Source organism: Hesperophylax consimilis, chromosome 5, assembly GCF_061612785.1.
Source record: "Hesperophylax consimilis isolate HC1 chromosome 5, BYU_Hcon_1.0, whole genome shotgun sequence".
In the NCBI taxonomy this organism is placed as follows: Eukaryota; Metazoa; Arthropoda; class Insecta; order Trichoptera; family Limnephilidae; genus Hesperophylax; species Hesperophylax consimilis.
In genome coordinates this window covers 23,031,077-23,050,911 of record NC_142840.1, presented here as the reverse complement: position 1 = coordinate 23,050,911, position 19,835 = coordinate 23,031,077, and the positions used below count along the sequence as shown (strand labels likewise).

At 34.2% G+C, this 19,835-nt stretch overlaps 1 protein-coding gene across 2 annotated transcripts in view; it reads right to left on the bottom strand.

Moving 5' to 3' along the window:
* Nucleotides 1-19,835, bottom strand: part of LOC149423657 (protein sprouty-like) — a 121,409-nt gene that overhangs the window by 95,330 nt on the left and 6,244 nt on the right. Inside the window, exon 1 of one of the 2 annotated variants that reach the window (XM_089632065.1) lies at nucleotides 5,753-5,891. The exons of the other annotated variant lie outside the window; for it this stretch is intronic. The gene's annotated coding sequence lies outside the window, so the exon portion shown is untranslated. Of the gene's footprint in view, nucleotides 1-5,752; nucleotides 5,892-19,835 lie in introns of those variants that run through there. 2 annotated transcript variants of the gene reach the window in all.

Sequence of the window (19,835 nt, the reverse complement as noted above, 5' to 3'; positions counted from 1 at the left end):
CACCAGTACAATTAGGTTTTTTATATAACGAGAAAATACTACAATATTTTTACCAGATGCTAAAAATACTCATTACTGGATGGGTTAAAAAGAGAGAAAGAGACATTTTACTATCTTGTGGGTATACTCGTGGAAGATCCCAGCAATTTTTTTGAAATACATTATAATTACTGCATATCAGACCACGGCGATCAACACAGGGACTCAACATCAAGATGCTGCATTGACCATGGACATTTTCAAGGTCGCTTATAAACAGTTTAGCAACTAACTTTGACGTATATCACAAAATAGTAAAACTGCCCCGTGACCTTTTTATACTTCTTCTTTGCTCTTGTTTACCAACTAGTTGCATCAACGTAACATAACACAATAATGTAATTTGTTTAAATCTACTTCTAATGTCTAGAAATAATATAGGTACGCTACAATATTACTTTAAAATTTTCTCATTTAATGTACCTACCTTCATGTGTTCTAAATTTATAATCTATAATATAATACAAATTAATATTTTATAATATTTTATCATAATATTAAAATTTATGTTCAAAATAGTAAATGGTAGTATAGAAAGTTCTGATTTAATTAACCTCATTGAATTTCATATACCTACGAGAGTTACTCGTTCCAAAATCCTGTTTAAATGTAAAAATATCGGGACTGAGTATTTCAAACACTCGTTTGTACCTTAACTGCACAGAAGGTAGGTGCTTTAAATCATATGTTTTCAATCAATACTAATTTTCTATAAAAAAATATTTTTTCTACTGTTGTAAAACTATTTTATGGAGACTACTATGAGAATAAATAAAGAAAATTTTAATTATTTATAATTGTTCGTGTCGTACGTTCTCCTGATACTGCTTTCTCCGTCTATCTCTTATTTACTTTCAAGCCACACCACATGAAATGCATAATACCACAGCGCCCTTGAGGTGATTTTTCACAAAAATGGCTTTATACAAATTATCCAATTATTATTATTATTGCAAATGCACCCATTTTGGTAGGTTCTGAACAAGTGAGCTAATGTAAGATCATAGAGAGATTCAACACACATGTGGGCAGTACAGATAGAAGGAAACGCGACATGTGGCCGGTAGTTCCTTTTCGGTTAATGTTCGTCCCCACTCCCCCCCCCCAGTACAACACACCTACTCGTGTTTCTTTTTAGGAGACACCGGAACAGACAAAAGATACACATCCAGCCATACAGCCACATGCGTCAACTACGAGTTAGAGAAACGTGGCTATGACTAAAGAATCTTAATAATTCTCGCAACAAATTCAATGCATGAAACTTCAGATAAAGCACAATATTAAAAAAACGATGGAAATTATTAGAAAACCATTCACAATAGGGGAATTAATTAAACACGTTTCTTACGTCTTATTGAGAATTGGAAACCGGTTCGTTCATCGAACAATATGAAAATATTTAGCATTTTAAAAACAATTAGCGGCTCTTTATGCCAAGTAATGGAGATTACGTGGAAATCGCGATACTTTTTACAGCTCGCAAATAATATAGAAGGCGTAAATACTATTTAAGACTAAAAATAATCTAACGTTTGCATATTAGAAAATATTATTTCAGCCAATGAAAGTACATTTGACGTTTATTATCATCGCACAAGCATTAATGTCAAAGTATGAAAAGTGATAAAATTTTTATACACACAGGTTAAAAAAAATTATCGCCACAGACTAAAACTATATTTTAGATAGCTTTTTATGTATTTAGAAAAGTGTATAAGTAGATGGAAACTGAATATCAACACAGTTTAAGATCAGTCGTTGACCTTGTAAATAATAATTGAGACAACATTGACCAGAATTTTATTACTGCTTCTGTCAAAAGTAGAGGACACTCCTTTTCATGTTAATTTCCATTCCACTATTTCTGTGCTTGTTGGATTCAAATACTTCTGTTTACATATTTACGTAGGCTTGTCCAAAAACTTACGAATTGTCAAGCATATTTGAAACAGGCGACAAACTGCGTGTGGAGAATATTGCTGGGCTCATTTAAAGTGCCGAGTGTCTCAACTGTGGAGCATTCAATACATCGCTGAGATACTATTATTTGTTTGGGAGAAATCTAATTCCCGGAATGACATTTAATGTTAGGAGTGTCTCGACTGTGGAGTATTCCATCCATTGCTGATATACTATTACTTGTTTGGGAGAAATCTAACTTCCGGAATGACATTTAATGTTATGAGTGTCTCAACTGTGGAGCATTCCATCCATCACTGAGATACTATTATTAATTTGGGAGAATATTTAATTCCCGGAATGACATTTTATTGCAAGCATGACGGACACGTGTGCTTTGTGTTTTGACTTTTAGACTTTTAGAACAGGAATGAAATGCGAAGTAATGCAAAAACATGAGTTGTTGGTTTTTAGAATTTGATCGCTCGGAATATTATAGATGTTTTGATTAAGTTCAGTAAATCTCGATCTTTGCTGTAATTGAGCAATTTTGTTAAGTCTTTTTATAAGCCTAGAAAATAAAATAAAATATCCGGCTACGAATAATGCTTTGAATTGCAAAACCTCTTACTTACGAACCCCCTGTTCGTATATGGAATTAATGTATAATGTAAAAAATTAAGTTCTCCAGATTATGATAGCCTTTTTAAAATTGTGCCTGAACCACAAAAAAAACGTACATTTTGGCGATGTTTTTTCTGCATAAATCAAAACAACGTTTTTAGCATCAGGGGTAAGGATGCGTGATTTCACCCGATTCCGAATATTAAAATTCGAGGTGGATCGCCTTTATATAAAATAACGACATAAGAGATAACAGAAATCAACTGTCACTCTAATAACAGAGGGGAACTTTTGGAGTAAGCAATTTAGTAGAGTTAGTAGACTCCTGAAAAGATTTATTGGAGACATATTTTCTAAAAATTACCCCTTTCCCGATATAACAACATATTTTACTGGATAATAAAGAGCACTTATATAATATTATAACCCCGCAATGAATTTAAAGAAGCCATTGAATACCAATAGCGGATTCCAACATTAGGAATCATCGAGGTAATAAATACATAGGTGTAACGACTCTCGTTTCATTTGTCGAAATGAAAACGTTTACCGACAATAATTCTTGTACCAGGGTGTTGTAAGCTCGATTTGACGACAGTGCGCTAAATTTTCCAGGACTTTCTCGAAGGCTCTATTTACTGGTTGAATAATGCCCGAGTATTATCGAAAGTTGAATGTGGTTCTCTCAACCTACGCCTGCGCCGTACGAACAAACACCTCCACACCACGATTAACGACATACTCGTGCATACATTACCGTGGGCCCATTGAACACCAGGCACTAGGCGACACTAACAGACTCATACTTTGTTGTGTACAGGAATCAAGCAGTCTAATAATAAAAGTATGTAGCGCAACTGAATCTACTTACAGCGATGTGAGAAGTACCCACATCATGATATTTCCAAGTTCAACGACCGACATTGAAAAGGATTTAGATATTAATGTTAACTCCGACGGTATAATGTCTTGAATTTGGCAAAAAGGAGACGAAAGACAGTCAGTGAAAATTTTATCTTCGTAGGTAAAACGAGACCTCCTACGTCTCCTTCACTAGAGATTCTAAATTTGACTAAGATGACTCAACTTACTGTGAGATAATTACAAAGTAGTTTGCGGTTCGTCTACTTTATGCAGACTTAGATAGGTACTGAATGAACGTTGGTCGAAATCAGCTCTAAATGTTAATCCGCTTTTATTTACGACATGAATGTTGTAACTCTTACTAATTTCATTAAGCCGAGGCGGACACACGAGTCAACGGTCAATCGATCAAACCTTCTTTATTCAAGGAAACTGACCACATACAGCCTACACCGCTCTCGAGAGGCAACAGATCAGATAGATTGAGAATCAATTAAAGATTTAATGGGTCCAAAGTGTGAGCAGATGTTGAAGAAAAGTTGTGGGATTCTGTGGCTTCGACAGATGGCAGACGAGGAGAAAGATTTCAAATAAGACAATAATCAACAACATTTAATAAGAATAGAGCAACACATTTGAAATCTTACGACGACAGCAGAACATTCGTCAGGTAGGAATCATGATAGCCGGTATATTTTAGATTAGATTATATTAGACTATTATGTAGAGATTGGTTAATGGGGTTATGAGCAGGCATACTAAAAGCACGTGCTGTCGTACCTACTACCTATTGAACGTTCTGATACGAGTCAAATCAAAAACCGAACCAAAGGTTAGGAATAGCTTATCTAAGCCCTTTGATTCTCATTTTCCAGCTACTAGTAAGATCGGATAGACTGCTGACAAAACAAAAATTGTTTCACTGTATGATAGGTAGGTAGGTACTACTAATTTCTTGTTGGGTTTTAGGCACTGTCTTTTTATTCTACGGTTTTGCTGAATGAATTTCTCAAATATTGTTGTGGATTCTATTGGAGCATGAAGTGGTAAAAAAAATAATAAAATCATGGAGCATAAAATTAGGCATTTAACCGATATGCATTTAATCTCTATTATACTAAAATATAGTGGCTACCCCGATGTCTGTCTGTATATGCGTTTAGTTATTCTAAACTACGCAACGGATTTTGATAGGGTTTCACTATCATTTACAAATTATCATCCGGAAGGTTTGTATATACCTATATATAAGCAACGCCGGGTATAAGTCACCTAGTTGGAGAGACTACAAATTATTACATGCAATTTTTTGTGTATTTTTGATACACTGAAATGACGGCTGGCTGATACTCTGGAGGAAGGGAGGGTGGTAGAAGTAAAAGCATTTAATTAATTTATTATTATTATTTGTTATTCGATCAGACTTATTCAAGATATTTTGGACACATTTAAAAATGAATACGGAACGAATGGGTCAAACTGATCAATCTTTCGAAATGTTTGTCTCCGGTTGTTCACCTCATAGCTAAGGCAACGAGGATGATTGACCCAATGTCCCAATGCAGTAATGGCAATAAATAGTTGCTCCAATCATTGACGGTTGGGTTAATCCTATTGGCTGTAGCCGTTCATTAATAACAACTAGAAACTCGATGGTTAGGACACCACGAAGCCAGTCGATTAGTTCTCAACGTGGTCAATGAAATAATAATACAACGAACACAAATACAGGACGTTCGTCGTTCATACAACTTTAGATAGACGGGGATTGTGAATAATTTGCTGGTAATTAATTATGAAACTTTTTAATTGTGGAATATTTTAATAGTGTTTTGTTTATTATATTTGCGTTATAACATTCTTGGTATGCATTGGAATCTGTTTCAATAAATTATTTCAATGTCAAATCAAAGACAATTTGAAATATTGGATAGTTTTGCATGTTCGGGAAACGACTGGGAGAAGGATTGTAAAGGAGGCATGGAGAGCAGGTGGTAAGGGTGTGTAACTGGATGCAGCAGAGTTAAGGATTGTGTGGACGATGGTAGCTGTACGTGGAAGCCGAGAGCTGGTAGCCTTGTATTCTAACCGTGGATCGGTGTTTACTTTTATATTTTATGTTCATAGGTTGGCTGCTGGACGCTGGGTGTTTAGTGCTGGGTGCTCGCTGGGTGCTCGCTGGGTGCTGGGTACTGGGTGCTCGCTGGGTGCTGGGTGCTAGTGGCAGCTAGGTGCGGGAACACATGTTGTTTAGTTTACAAGTTTCGTGGAAAAGTAGAAATAGCCGCGCGGGGCGGCGCTAGGCGGACGGCGGGGGGCTTACCGTCAGCTATGAGCGGGGGGGCAGGGGCGCAGGGGGCCCGGGGCGAGGGCGAGGGCGGGGGCGGGGGCGGCGCTGTTGTCGCTTCCTCATTCACTGCCGCTCGGTTCACCCACACAGAAATAAGCACAGGCGGCGAGACGGATTCCGCCGCCGCTCCAAATATCTGGCTATTCCACACTGACAACACTGACACTGCGACTCACTGGCACTGGGGGCACTTCACTTCACTGGGGGTGCCGGGGGCCGTGCCGGGGGCGAGGGCGAGGGCGAGGGCGGGGGCGGGGGCGGGGTGCCGGGGCTTATCAGAGCGTGCGGCGTGCGACCTGGGCTGCGGGCCGGGGCCGTGTGGCAGCGGCCGCCCCGCGCATGCGCGCCTCCCCCTCTCCGCCTGAACCCCTCGCCGCCCTCCACCTACCGCCGTCCGCCCGCCTCCCGCCGCCCTCCGCCCGCCGCCCGCCGCCCGCCGCCGCCGCCATTCATCGCCAGCCGAGCGAGCCCCGCGACCCGCGACCCGGACCCATAGCGGAATTCAAACAAATGCAACCCGTGTGTGCTTTTTTTCTCATGAATGAGTTTGCCTAAAAGGAAACGATGGAAAGTATTGCCAACGTGAAAGGAAATGCTCCCTGCTTCTGAGTGCCACTCTCCGTAGGTACCACAGCCAACTGCCAACTTCTCGAGGAAAATCACCCGTTACGATCGTTGCAAGATGCGCTAAACTGAGAGCGCATACACACACCATACAGTACACAGTACCTACCTCCACTACACATGTCATACGCTCGTTATAATCTCTCCACTATCAGAGTGACCTAACGTTATATTGTTTGTTGAGTATGAATGAATTCTGTACAAATTACATGTTATGTTTTCTTATAGTGCTGTTACGGATTAGACAAATACCATGTTATGTTTTCTTATATTACTGTTACGAATTAGACAAATAATTTAAACATTTTACACGAACGCAAAAAATGGGCGCGACCTCGACCTCGTAGAATATGTTGAAATTACAAGTTTCAAAATCCAAAATTAAAAATATTAACGAAATATCATACTTAATACAACAGATCTAATAATAATATTTCCTTTTTTTGCTATTGTTACCTTAACCGTAAAGGCAACGATAAATGAGAAAATCAATTAATATAAGGGGATTATCGAATCATAACAAAACAATAGAACTTATTCAATTATGTATTTACTTCAATCCTTTATATAGAAAAAAATATCAATGGCAATCCATCAACTGAATTTCTGAGAAATCATCATTTAGAAAATAAAACCCATAGACAAAAGTCGTTGATATACGCACCAATGAAGACATTTGGCGATTTAAAAGAGAAAATTAAATCAGATGAAAATATGAAAAAAATAAAATAAAAATTATTAAATCATGTGATTAATTTACACAATTAAAATAATGTATGTATATATATAAATAAATTATGAAATATTATAAACATGGTTGATGTTGGTCAACCCAATTTATATGAGCCGTTTAAATAACTTAAAATTTCTGATCGGAAATTGTTTGGCATTTATGTCCAATATTTTAACACACTTACAAAAACTTACTTAAAAAAAAATACTTACAAAAAAAAAACTTGTATCGTAATTCACAATTCATAGACAAAACCATGTACAATTCTATTGAACATTGTAAAAAAAAATGTCTCGACGCCATCTAGTGAGAGAGTTAGCACTTACAATGCCTTTCTCATATAAAATAAAGTTGGTTGTTTTCAGGTGAAAAAATGTAACAAGCAGTAATTGTTGAATGAAACACTAGTATATACTGAATTATTTCGCGGATAAGAGATAAGCCGCCATAGCTCAGTGGTCAGAGCTGTCGACCGGAAATCGAAAGGACACGGGTTCAAGTCCCGTTGGCGTCATGTATCTTTTATCAGGAGATTTTTCAATGTGGATGAGTGTTTCAGGCTAATAATTATTGCTTATAAAATAATTGTTACCCTTTGTGCTATGCATAAAAAATCTTGTCTTAAACATTATTTTACCAAAAAAATAATAATAAAAATCAAGGGATAATTTCGTATTCTGCTTCATTCCCATTAAAACGGTTTATGAAACACGCACTATTTATATTTATTCATAAATAAAACTTCTTAATTAGAAACCTGTATGTAATATTATTTTAATTTTTAAAAGGGAAAAACAAGGCAAGGCATATTAAGCGCACCATTAACACAATTTGTTGCCGTTTACAAATCTATATAAATCCGGTGTCGTCAACTGTCGGACACCGAACGGAAACGGTCGCTATTTCTGGAGGAGAGTTGGCAGCCAACTTACTCCGATCATATATGTGGAAAAACAACACTTCTAGATCTGACTACTCAAGTGCTCACTCCTAACTTGTCTCTAGTATTTTACTTTGTTAAAATTCCTTTAAGGCGATGCCATACGTAGTAATGCAAAATCATGTGTTTTTGGTTTGAAAATTTGGTCGCCTAGAAATGTTTCAGATCCTTTAATTAAATATTGCGAGTAGAATATATCTTGGCCTTTGAAATAATCGAGTATTTTTTAGATAAATTTTTTTATAAGCCCAGAAAAAAATAATGTAAAGGCCTATGAAAACTGCTTTAAAGTTCAAAATCTCCTACTTACGAACCCATTTGTGGTTATGATTTTATTGTATAATGTGGAAAATTAAGTTATTTATAAAATGATCGAAAAATAATTAAATATTTATGCCTGAACTTCCACAAAATAAAATAAAAGGCACTTTTTGGCCATGTTTTTTCTTGCATAAATCAAAACAGGCGGATGGTGTTAAGCGGGAATTTAAACCTTATCGCCATCTACGTAAGGGTTGTTATTGATAGCGGCTCAATTTAAAATATTACACGACGTGGTGCATCGCCTCAATTCACAACATTGAGACACACCCTTCGAAAAAGAAGTAAGGCTCTTTATAAAGGAAGTTCATTGAACATTTTGTAACTCACACTTGAAAAATATTGTTTTGTGTTCCCGATAAATATGTTTTCGGAAGTATAAAATAGTCGCAACTGTGTGGTTTTAATGAGAAAACACAATGAATTAACTGCATGAAACAGTAGGACATTGTTAATTGTTTTAGTTAATAATCGTCTACAAGTATTTCGTCGGCTTACTGCCAAAAGTCCTTATGTGACATTTTTTATCAAAACTGAGTTAAAAATCACAATCTACCTATTTTGTCGTTTGATTGTGTCAAAATCACAACATTATTTAAATTACTTATGAAATTTGAATAATGAGTGGAAATGCTCATACAATACGTAGTACAGTACATTTTTTATTTTTTTCCCTCTTAACGTCAATGAAACAAATGTTTTAATTCATCCATAAAAGCAATTGCAATAGATGAATAACAGTCCATTACAAAAAAATAATTTTGCTTGGATGTAACTGATTAAAGGTAGGTGAAACTTAAAAGTCAATTATCTCAGAATAAACATTTTGTTGTTTTCAGACGGATATTTCACCATACTCTTAATACGCTGTTAAAAAAAGCACTAACCATACCCATAGGATAACGTATATTTTAGATTTCGGTACCGATCGATAACGTTGTACTTCAAAATAATGTTCCGAATTCACTATTCGGTACTCGAACCAATGAATAGTTGTCTACCTACTGCGAGTACTTATTTATCAGAATGAATAGTTATTGACAGCTTACCCATAGGATGGTGAAATACCGCCCCTACCCCGTTTGAAGATATCAAGATATAATCTTCAGTAAACCCGACTTCTGCAACATTTCTGAAAGAATGTGCCGATTACTAAATAGCATCTAGGTACCTATTAATTTGTATAAATCACACAATCGTATTTGGAGAACCTGTGCTGACGTGTTCGCATGAATTGGGAAAGTGTAGGAAAGAATATGCCATCATAAGTAAAAACACATCATCGTCCTTGTGGTACTCAAGGAGGATACTCTGGTTTCATCCATGGCGGCAGTAATGTATACAAAATAGGTTAATAGTTGTTACATATTACATAGTCATAGTTTTGTGAAAAGAAAGGGACACTAAATGTAGTGTACTTAAAGATACAGTTAAGACGAAAGAGAATAAAACAAAACAGAAGTAGATGATAATCAATGTAAATATATAAAATGCAGGGTATTTAAAGCAGTACCATATAATAATACAACAATAATCTATTTAGTAGAACTAAAACATAATATACATGCTAATTTAAATGTATTATGTTTGGGTTGGGGTGAGCATGTTTTTTTTTTACCTTTAGCTTTTATACATTCTGTGATCTGTTTTTTTTTCTGTTTGTGTATTGGTGAATTTTCAGCAGGTTGTTCCGGATTCGGTGGCGAGCAGTTACACAGTTTGATGGAACAGTACTTAAAGGATCTTTGTCCGCGGGTGGAATGTTTTATTGGGTTGTTGAGGGTTAGGATTGTTAAAGACTCATTGGATATTATTGAGGACTGATATTTTAAAGTAGTTTATAGTTTGTGTTTGAGGAGGTAAAGAATCGACGCTCTGGCATAAAGTCGTCTAATTGACAAAACGTTGAGCAGTTTGTAAATGTTCTCACAGTCAGTGTCGTATGGTACTTGAAGAATTAGTTTAATAGTTGACTTTTATGCTTTTTCTAGCGGATCCAGGGAGTTATTTGTTGCACTTCCCCAAGACAGTAGAGCTTTGATATTGCTTAAGAGGTACATACTTTTTGAGTTTGGATGTGAGTGAGTTAAGAGGAAGCTACAAGCCAAAAATGTGTATATTCTTCGTAAACCTTATATTGTAGGTAATAGGCATCAAAATCGCTTGACAAACAGAGTCTAGTAATTTCAAGCAGATTTTAAGATCATTTCAGATTTCATTTAGATTTCAAGCACAAAACAGGTTTTAATTTATTTTGTAAATAATTTTATAAGAAAGCAAAAAAGTTAATCAAGTGAAACTGTATAAGATAATCTAACCTATAATACTGTATTTTTTTAAAGTTGTTTCCTTTGCGCGTTCCTACATTTCTATGAAAAAAATGTTTTTAGTAGTTTACATTTTATATTTTTTATTGAGTAATTCTTTTTATATGCATTCTACTCAAGCGAAACGATAGGAAAACCTTTAATTCATCTAAAACATATATTTTGGTATTCATAATGTACACCAATTCGTTATAAAGATTAATGAAAATAGTGATTTAGCATTAAGCTTCGCCTTAATGTGGTCAGTCTATCGGAGGTTTTCATTAAATATGACGCCAAGAAATTTGGTTTCTTTAACATTTGACATGTTGAGGAAGGTTGTGATCAGTTATGTATTTTTAAAACAAAGGTTCGAGGAGGTAGACCTCTTTATGTTATGATGTGTGTCATAAATTTAGTTTTGTTTGTATTCAGTCTGTTTTCGTTAAAGCAGTTTTCTAATTTCGCACCAAAACCGTTTTTTTTACCTTAAAATTAGTTTACCTTACGAAGGCTCGCACGCGTGACATTTTCCCGCGCTGTCGGTAGGCGGAACTACCCCAACTCCGCTGGGCGGTGCCCTCCGGAGCCGCCTATGGCGGACCGCTGCGTGGGCTCAACATCTCCTATCGATTTCAACCCAAACAACTCTCCCATCCCACCCACCACACACCCCATAGTTTGGAAATGTCAAAGATGCAAGTTTGTCATAAAGACGGTTTGGGAAAGATCTAGATAACACTTTTCTGCAGATAATAGGAATTCTCTGTAGATAGTAGGAATTGTAATGATAATAGGGCCATCTCAAGTGCTTAGGTTAGATAAGCAATATTGGCGATAATTTAGATCTCTCGAAGCACTGTAACATTTCTGATTATTCAAATTTCAGCATGCTACGAAAAAATTGCAATAAACTATCGAACATTTGTTACAAGAATTATAATAATAATGTTGAACTTTCAATTGGAAATAATGTAAAACATTTTTTTAAGTATTATAAATCACTAAATAACAATAATCTTGGAATACCTGAAACTATGCACCATAAACAGAAAACTTCCTGTAAAGTTAATGAAATTGTCAATTTATTTGCAGATTTTTTTAAAGATGTGTATGATGCAGATATACCTAACGAACCAATTCCAAACTTCAAGTCAGATATAAATTTAGAATTATCCCAGATTCATATTGAAATTAAAGACATAGCGGCTTGTATTAAACTACTGGAACCTAAATGTTGCTCAGGAGCAGATAAAATTCCCCCCATATTCCTTAAAAACTGTGCAGGTAGCGTTTCTTACCCACTATACCTACTCTTTAAACAATCACTTTCATCGGGTAAGTTCACGCAAATATGGAAAAACAGCTTTCTTACTCCAATATTTAAAAGTGGAGACAAGTCTTTTGTTGAAAATTACAGACCGATATGCATACAATCGTCGATACCGAAAGTTTTTGAAAAGTTAATTCTTCATAAAATATGTTCTTGTGTAAAATTTAATATTTCTTCATTTCAACACGGTTTTGTCTCTGGCCGATCTACTCTAACTAATCTTACACTATACGAAAACTTTATCTCGTGTGCTCTCGCTAACAGGCAACAAGTCGACTCAATTTATACGGATTTTAGTAAAGCGTTCGACAAGGTTTGTCATAAAATCCTTATAAATAAATTGTCAAAACTTGGAATAAGTGGTAAACTATTACACTGGATTAAGGATTACTTATCAAAACGTATACTGACTGTATGTATCAAAGAACACTTGTCTTACGAATTCGAAGCCACTAGCGGTGTGCCTCAGGGTTCACACTTAGGACCAATATTATTTATACTGTTTATAAACGATGTCACTTCTATTTTCTCTGATGTTCACATATTATTATTTGCTGATGATATGAAAATATTTAAAATCATTAAAAATATCAATGACTGTTTGTCCCTACAATCCAATTTCAAAAAATTTGCAGAGTGGTGTTCTATTAACAAACTTACACTCAATATTAAAAAATGTCAAATTATGAGTTTTTTCAGAATAAAAAACCCCATCAAATATAGTTATACACTGAACAACCACATTTTATTATCTGTACCTGAAATTAGGGACCTCGGTATAATCTTTGATAGTAAATTATTATTTAATAATCACATAAATGTCATTACTAGTAAACCAATGAAAATGTTGGGCTTCATTACTAGAATATCTAAAGATTTCAAAAATATCCATACATTAAAATTACTTTATACAACTCTAGTCAGAAGTCAATTAGAATATAATTCGTCTATATGGAACCCTTCCTACAAAAACTATGCAAACTCCATTGAAAGAATCCAACATAAATTTCTCAGAACAATTAACTTCAAATTAGGAATTCCCTCTGACGACATTGATTACGATTCATTATTACAATTAATGCATCTCTTATCGTTAAAACATAGAAGAATTCTTAATGATCTAATTTTTTTATTTAAAATAATCAATCACCGGTTTGACTCCCCTGAATTAACTTCGTTGATAAACTACCATGTTCCCTGTAGACAAACTAGACTCAAGTCACCTTATTATTGCAACAATACTGGAACTAACGCAGAACAAAATTCAATAATCCATCGCTTGCACAGATTAGGCAATGAATATTCCAACATCGATCACGCTGATTGTCTATTATCATATAAAAGATGCATAAAACAAAAATTGTCGAATAATACCATACCATCATAATGTTTATGTACTTCAGATTAAAAACTACTAGTACTCGATAGGTAGAAGCTGATATCAGTGCATTATATATTATCACAGTCATCATAGGTACTATGTAAAACTTTATCGGACTGTCAAGCAGTGTCGCACATTATTATTATACACGCGATTCTCCCATTTATTACTCTTTTTTCCTTTTCATATTATAATAGTATATATTTTATTCTTTTCATTTTCTAATAGTATATACCTTTCTAAAATTTTTTATTTTATTTTTTACCAACTCTTATTGCCTTTCAGACATTTTATAAGCACTTCATTCTTGCTTATACTACTTTATTGTAGATTATTACATATAATTTCTTACTTTGAATTAATACTATACTACAGATTGCTACTTATATTTTATTTATATCTCTTTTATTTCATACTTTTAACCTTACTTCTATTTACTGATTATACCGTTATACTTACATTTATATTGTTGCATTCCTTATGTTGCTGTACTATTCTCTGTAATTTAGTATGTGAATGGCACATGTTGTGCCGTATATGTGAAAATAAATAAATAAATAAATATGGGAGGCTGGCATCGGTACCTCCACCACCGCCCGGGAACCATTCACCGGACAACCAACACTTGGTTGGTTACGTTTGGCGAATTATCAGGGGTGCGGTTTGTTCAGGTCTAGACGCATCTGCCCACCAACAGCATGGCGGGCAGGATCCGGAGAAGCCGGTCGAAGGAGACCCCTCGACCACTCCAGCTGGATTTTGCACCACAGTGAGAGGGATGGATTCATACGTTTGTCACTCCTTGGACACACTGACCCTACCGATGTAGCAGGAACCGATTAAGCACGAGGATCGATAATGTTTGAATAGATCCATTTGAATTTAATTCTTGTTTTCGCGAATGAATGCATGCAAATTTTGGAAGTGGAAATTAACCAACTTTCCGAACACCGATCCAGCTGTAACTCGGCAGATAGGCTCGCTGTTGATGATTATGGTGGAATTCTGCACACACACGCGGACCACCTACGAATTTATTTGAAATTAGATGACATTAAAGCAGTTAATATAAGAAATAAATGTTGGTTCAACCCAATCAAGATTTGGCTCAATTGTTAGCGTGGTTCCTCTCAAGAAAAAAAACAGTATTTAAATACATTTTAAAAGGTCACTGCTGTTAAGAGCCAGTCCCTGGGAAGGATGGCTCGATCCTCAGTCAAACAAAAGTGTGTATTTTTAATACATAATATTTTCATGATGCACATAATTAACGTTAAAATATTACTAGCGCAGATCGATGAAAAAATCGCGGAATATTATAATTAATGTAAGATTTTTGAAGCTGAAAGTATTTACAAAACATCTCATAAGAATCAAAAAATAAATTTTGTCAATTTTCATAATTACTATTTTTTGTTGCCAAATTAGAGAGACGATCAGAAATTAAACTTTCGAATAAACCTTTAGGAAATCTAGTTAGCTAGTACATAACCCTTTTTTGAAAATGGAAAAAGCGCAGACCTTTTAAAATTCAAGAAATCTGCCTTTGCCTGGAGTTCTATTAATCCAAAGTAATTTAAGGCGATGCCATACGTAGTAATTCAATCACGAGTTTTTGGTTTGAAAATTTGGTCGCCTACAAATGTTTCAGATGCTTTAATTAAATACTGCGAGTAGAATACATCTCGGCCTTTGAAATAATTTTAAAGAGTATTTTTTAGATAAGTCTTTTTATAAGCACCGAAAAAATAATGTTAAGGCCTATGAAAGCTGTTTTAAAGTTCAAAATCTCCTACTTACGAACCCCTTTTCGGTTATGATTTTATTGTATCATGTGGCGAATTAAGTTATTTATAAAATGATCGAAAAAAATTAAATATTTATGAACATCTACAAAATAAAATATGTTTTTTTCTTGCATAAATCAAAATAAGCGGATCGTGTTAAGCGGGAATTTAAACCTTATCGCCATCTACGTAAGGGTTGTTATTGATATCGGCTCAATTTAAAATATTACACGACATAGTGCATCGCCTTAAACAAAATAAATGCACATTTCGGGTATAGGTTAGAAAATGAAAATAAAAGTATTATTGGTTCCACAACCCGTTCCAATTTTGAAAATGAAACCTAAATTTAAAGCAAAGTTAAAGTTTATTGAACCAGATTTTATACAGGACAGCGCAGACAAACGAAATTCATATGTTTGATGATTGAAATATGTACATAATGTAAGAAAATTATGTTCGCAGTAAAAAAATTCACCCTTTATTTTAAACCGATGGTAAAAATAAAAATTTCCACAAATTACCCTAGTTACATGGGATAAAAATCATCCACTTCTATATCTGTTTATTCTAGATTTTTTTTTTGTAATTCAAAAGGTCGTGGCATTTTTAATGTTTATTTAATAAATCAGCACACCCACCATCGCTTATAATCCAATTGGGTTGATTTACACATTGACGCAGCAACCTAATTCACTCAGCATCCGTACGATAGCATGTAATGTATCAACGCATATTATTAGCTAATTGAAACATTATTGCCGAAAAACATTGTTAAAATAATGGCTGGATGGCAACGATTTTATTTTTATTCGATAATAATTAGTGTTGAAATACAATAATTACTTCCAAAAGAGATTTATCTACCTACTACAAGGTCGGTTCCATGGCAACTCAGGATAGTGGCAATTCAATACTTTTTTGAAAATTTATATAAAATCATTAAAATGACGTAACGTAACCTATTTAACCTAGTTTTTATCATCACCTTTCGTGACTACACCACTTTTCGAATGTTTGTTAAATTGCCACGGTCCTGAGTTGCCCGATTACCACAAAGTTAATAAATTAGAAAAACTAAAATAGCAATAACAGGCTAAAGTGAACTTTACAATAATCTGCGGTGGTTTGATAGATAGTTAAATTTTAGTTTTCATTCCACAATGGCTAACTCAGGACAATGGAAATTCAACACACTTCAACAAGCTCTTCAAAAGTCATGAAAAAAACTAAGATATATATGTTACGTTAGGTTAGGGGTATTCTTTTTAAAGTTGTTAAATGTAAACCGATTCGTAAAAAGATTAATCTAAACAGTGATTTTGTATTACGCTTCGCCTTAAACCAGGCTTAAGACCGGCTTAATGATACCGACGTTGAACTGGCGAATTTTAATTGGTACCGCCGCCCCGGTAAAAAAATATTGGGTAACCAACAACTCTGTCATAGATCACCCCAAGTGGTTAGGTATGTTTGCGGTTTTAATGATTTTTCCTAAATTTTAAAGACTTAATTTTCTTACTTAACTCTAATCTACGCGTAATCATTTGTGAAAGACGATCGTTAGTTTATTAGTTATAAATTGCATGCTTTTGATCATTATGTTAACTCGACCGCTTGGCATTTCTGTATTTAATATGTTTGTTCGTTCCGTTTCTGGTTTCTAAAATCTGCTGCCTCTATTTTATTATTCAAGCAAGCCTTACTTTAGCTAGATGGCTAACTTTGACATAATGGCTGACATTGACTGAGCTTTTCATTATTCTGGTACCTAACTGAAAAAAATCAAATTTCTTTCAACAATAGCGACAACACGTAAATATATTATTAACTAGAACATAATAGGAAAATCTTGGTAAAGATTATCACTGTAAGCGGATAGGACGTTGATATACGAAAACTGTACATATTGGCCATTATACCTCCCGAGATAAAAAATTGATGCAAAATAGCAACGCTTTAGGGTCCGGATAAACAGGACGAAATAGCAACGCTTTAGGGTCCGGATAAACAGGACAAAATTTCCACTAGCCGAGCCGCGAATTAAAGAAAAGGAACAAAGCCACCGAAAGTGGCATTTTGTTCAGTTTGCGGATGTTTTGTCGTGTTTATACGTAGCATTAGATTTTCTGATTAAACTCTTGCTAACTTGATCAATTTCTTTAGTCAGTGTTCCGATGATATAGGATGATACAATGTCCAATATCCATAGCAACCATAAGAATCATTATTATCCGTTGTCTAGGTGTACAAGATAGTACATACCCCTAATGCTGGATAAAGTGGTGTTCAATGTTAAAGGAGACGTACGCCACATGCATATTACAATAGAGACGTGATCGGAATGCATTGGCGGTTCACTTACAATGCAGTCCTTATGTAAACACTAAACAGTATAAAGTATAATATGGCTTGCGGCAGTAGCAGTGGCTACTTGCCCACTATTGAAGATAATAATTGAATTGTGAGCATTAAGAACAAAGAAAATTCGTGATTATCGTGATGTCGTCATACATCATATTTTTTATTAACATTCGCATAGCTAAGTAATAATATCCAACCAGGGGCGCGCAGTCACGGTTTTTACTTATTGTATATATTAGCGCAAGATTTGTGAAGCATTTATTAAAAAAATGTTTCATGATCAATGGCTTTCAAAAGATGATAAGAAATTTTACATCCGTAAAAACAATAAACAAAATAAATACACATTTCAAATATAGAATTATTAATAAAATAATCAAAATTAAATTACTTTGGTAACTACTGTATCACTCGTCTGAATCAAAGCAAATTACAGTTTTTGAGTTCATTGAACCCGAGTTACACATAGACAGAGACACTCCATCGAAGTTATTGCTTTTAATTATTTAATTTATTTATTAATCTTGAGTTGGCTCACATCATCACGTGTACCATAATTTATAAACATAAACACAGACATTGACATTTACATTTGGAAAACGTATTTATATAAAATATTTACAAATTTAACATTAACGATTGCGGCCAATGACTTTATAAAATACCTAAATTGTGGCCGACATATTTTCTTCTTCTTCGTATATCGTATATAATAAAAAGAAGAGTGTCTGTTGGTTTGTTTCTTTGTACAAATCAAGAGTTTTATTACGAGATTGATGAAATTTTGCACAATAAACTAACAAAACTACCCCCACCCCCTTATCCCACCCATTAAAAAATAATTAATCTCTGGCAATGCCGGGGACTTCAGTTCGTTTAACATTTTTTTAAATCACAGTAACTTTTTTTCAAATTTTATTTTATAGTTATTCTGAATTTTGTAATGTAGTTGAATGGCCTGGTATGTACGAGATTTCTTGTGTAATTGATTTTTCCAATCTAATCTAATTTGTTTTCGTCACGTATCCGTGTGTCTCGTGATTGTTATGTATATATATATTTTTTCATTATACCGGAAGAAATTAGAAGCAATAGTGACAAAATTCAAACATTGAACACTGTTAAATACATTTTGTGACAATTTATTATCTAAATGTATAATAATATGTATTATTACTAATTACATTCTTTTTGACACGTCACTACCTACTAGTAGTATTATCGACTATTTTGAATGAAAAAAACATATATCTGCCTGTATCTAATTAGCTTTAGTTGATATTTAGCCCTGAAGAAGCTTGGGACAAGCGAAACCCAGTTGGCTATCGTTATTGATTCAAAAATAAAGTGGTGTCTTACTAAGTGTATGTTTTTTTCATTCAATATGTCACACCCCAAAGTATTTGCTTCCTTCGAAAAAAAAGACTATTTTGAACTTTCTCACTGAAATGTACTCGTATAGTAATAATAATGTACTGTAAACTCTTCTTCCAAACACTTCCATGGAAGAGTGTTACTATAATTTCATAATATGTAGAAATCAAATGTGAATACCATTTTATATGTACTTATCTTATTTATTTAATAAAAAGCAAATAAGTAATTTTCAGTTCCTTAGACATCATCCTTCTGTTAATTCCATTTATAAAAATATATACATCAAATAATATTCGTATACTTTGCTTCGCCGTCATCGAATATATATATTCAAATAATATATACTTTGCTTCACCGTCAAAAATATATACATTCAAATAATATATACTTTGCTTGGCCGTCGTAAAATATATACATTCGAATAATATCTATATACTTTTCTTCGCCGACATAAAATATACACATTCGAATAATATATACTTTTCTTCGCCGACATAAAATATGTACATTCAAATAATATATGCTTTGTTTCGCCGTCATAAAATATGTATATTTAAATAATATATACTTTGCTTGGCCGTCGTAAAATATATACATTCGAATAATATATACTTTTCTTCGCCGTCATAAAATATATACATTCAAATAATATATATACTTTGCTTCGCCGTCATAAAATATATACATTCAAATAATATATACTTTGCTTCGCCGTTATAAAATATGTACATTCAAGTAATCAAAATATTATTATTATTATATACTTCGCTTCGCCGTCACAAAATATGTACATTCAAATAATATATACTTTGCTGCACCACCATAAAATTTAGCTCCTTTGATATATCTCAGTTATAATAGACTAGCTGACGTGTACCTGACGTTGCTTG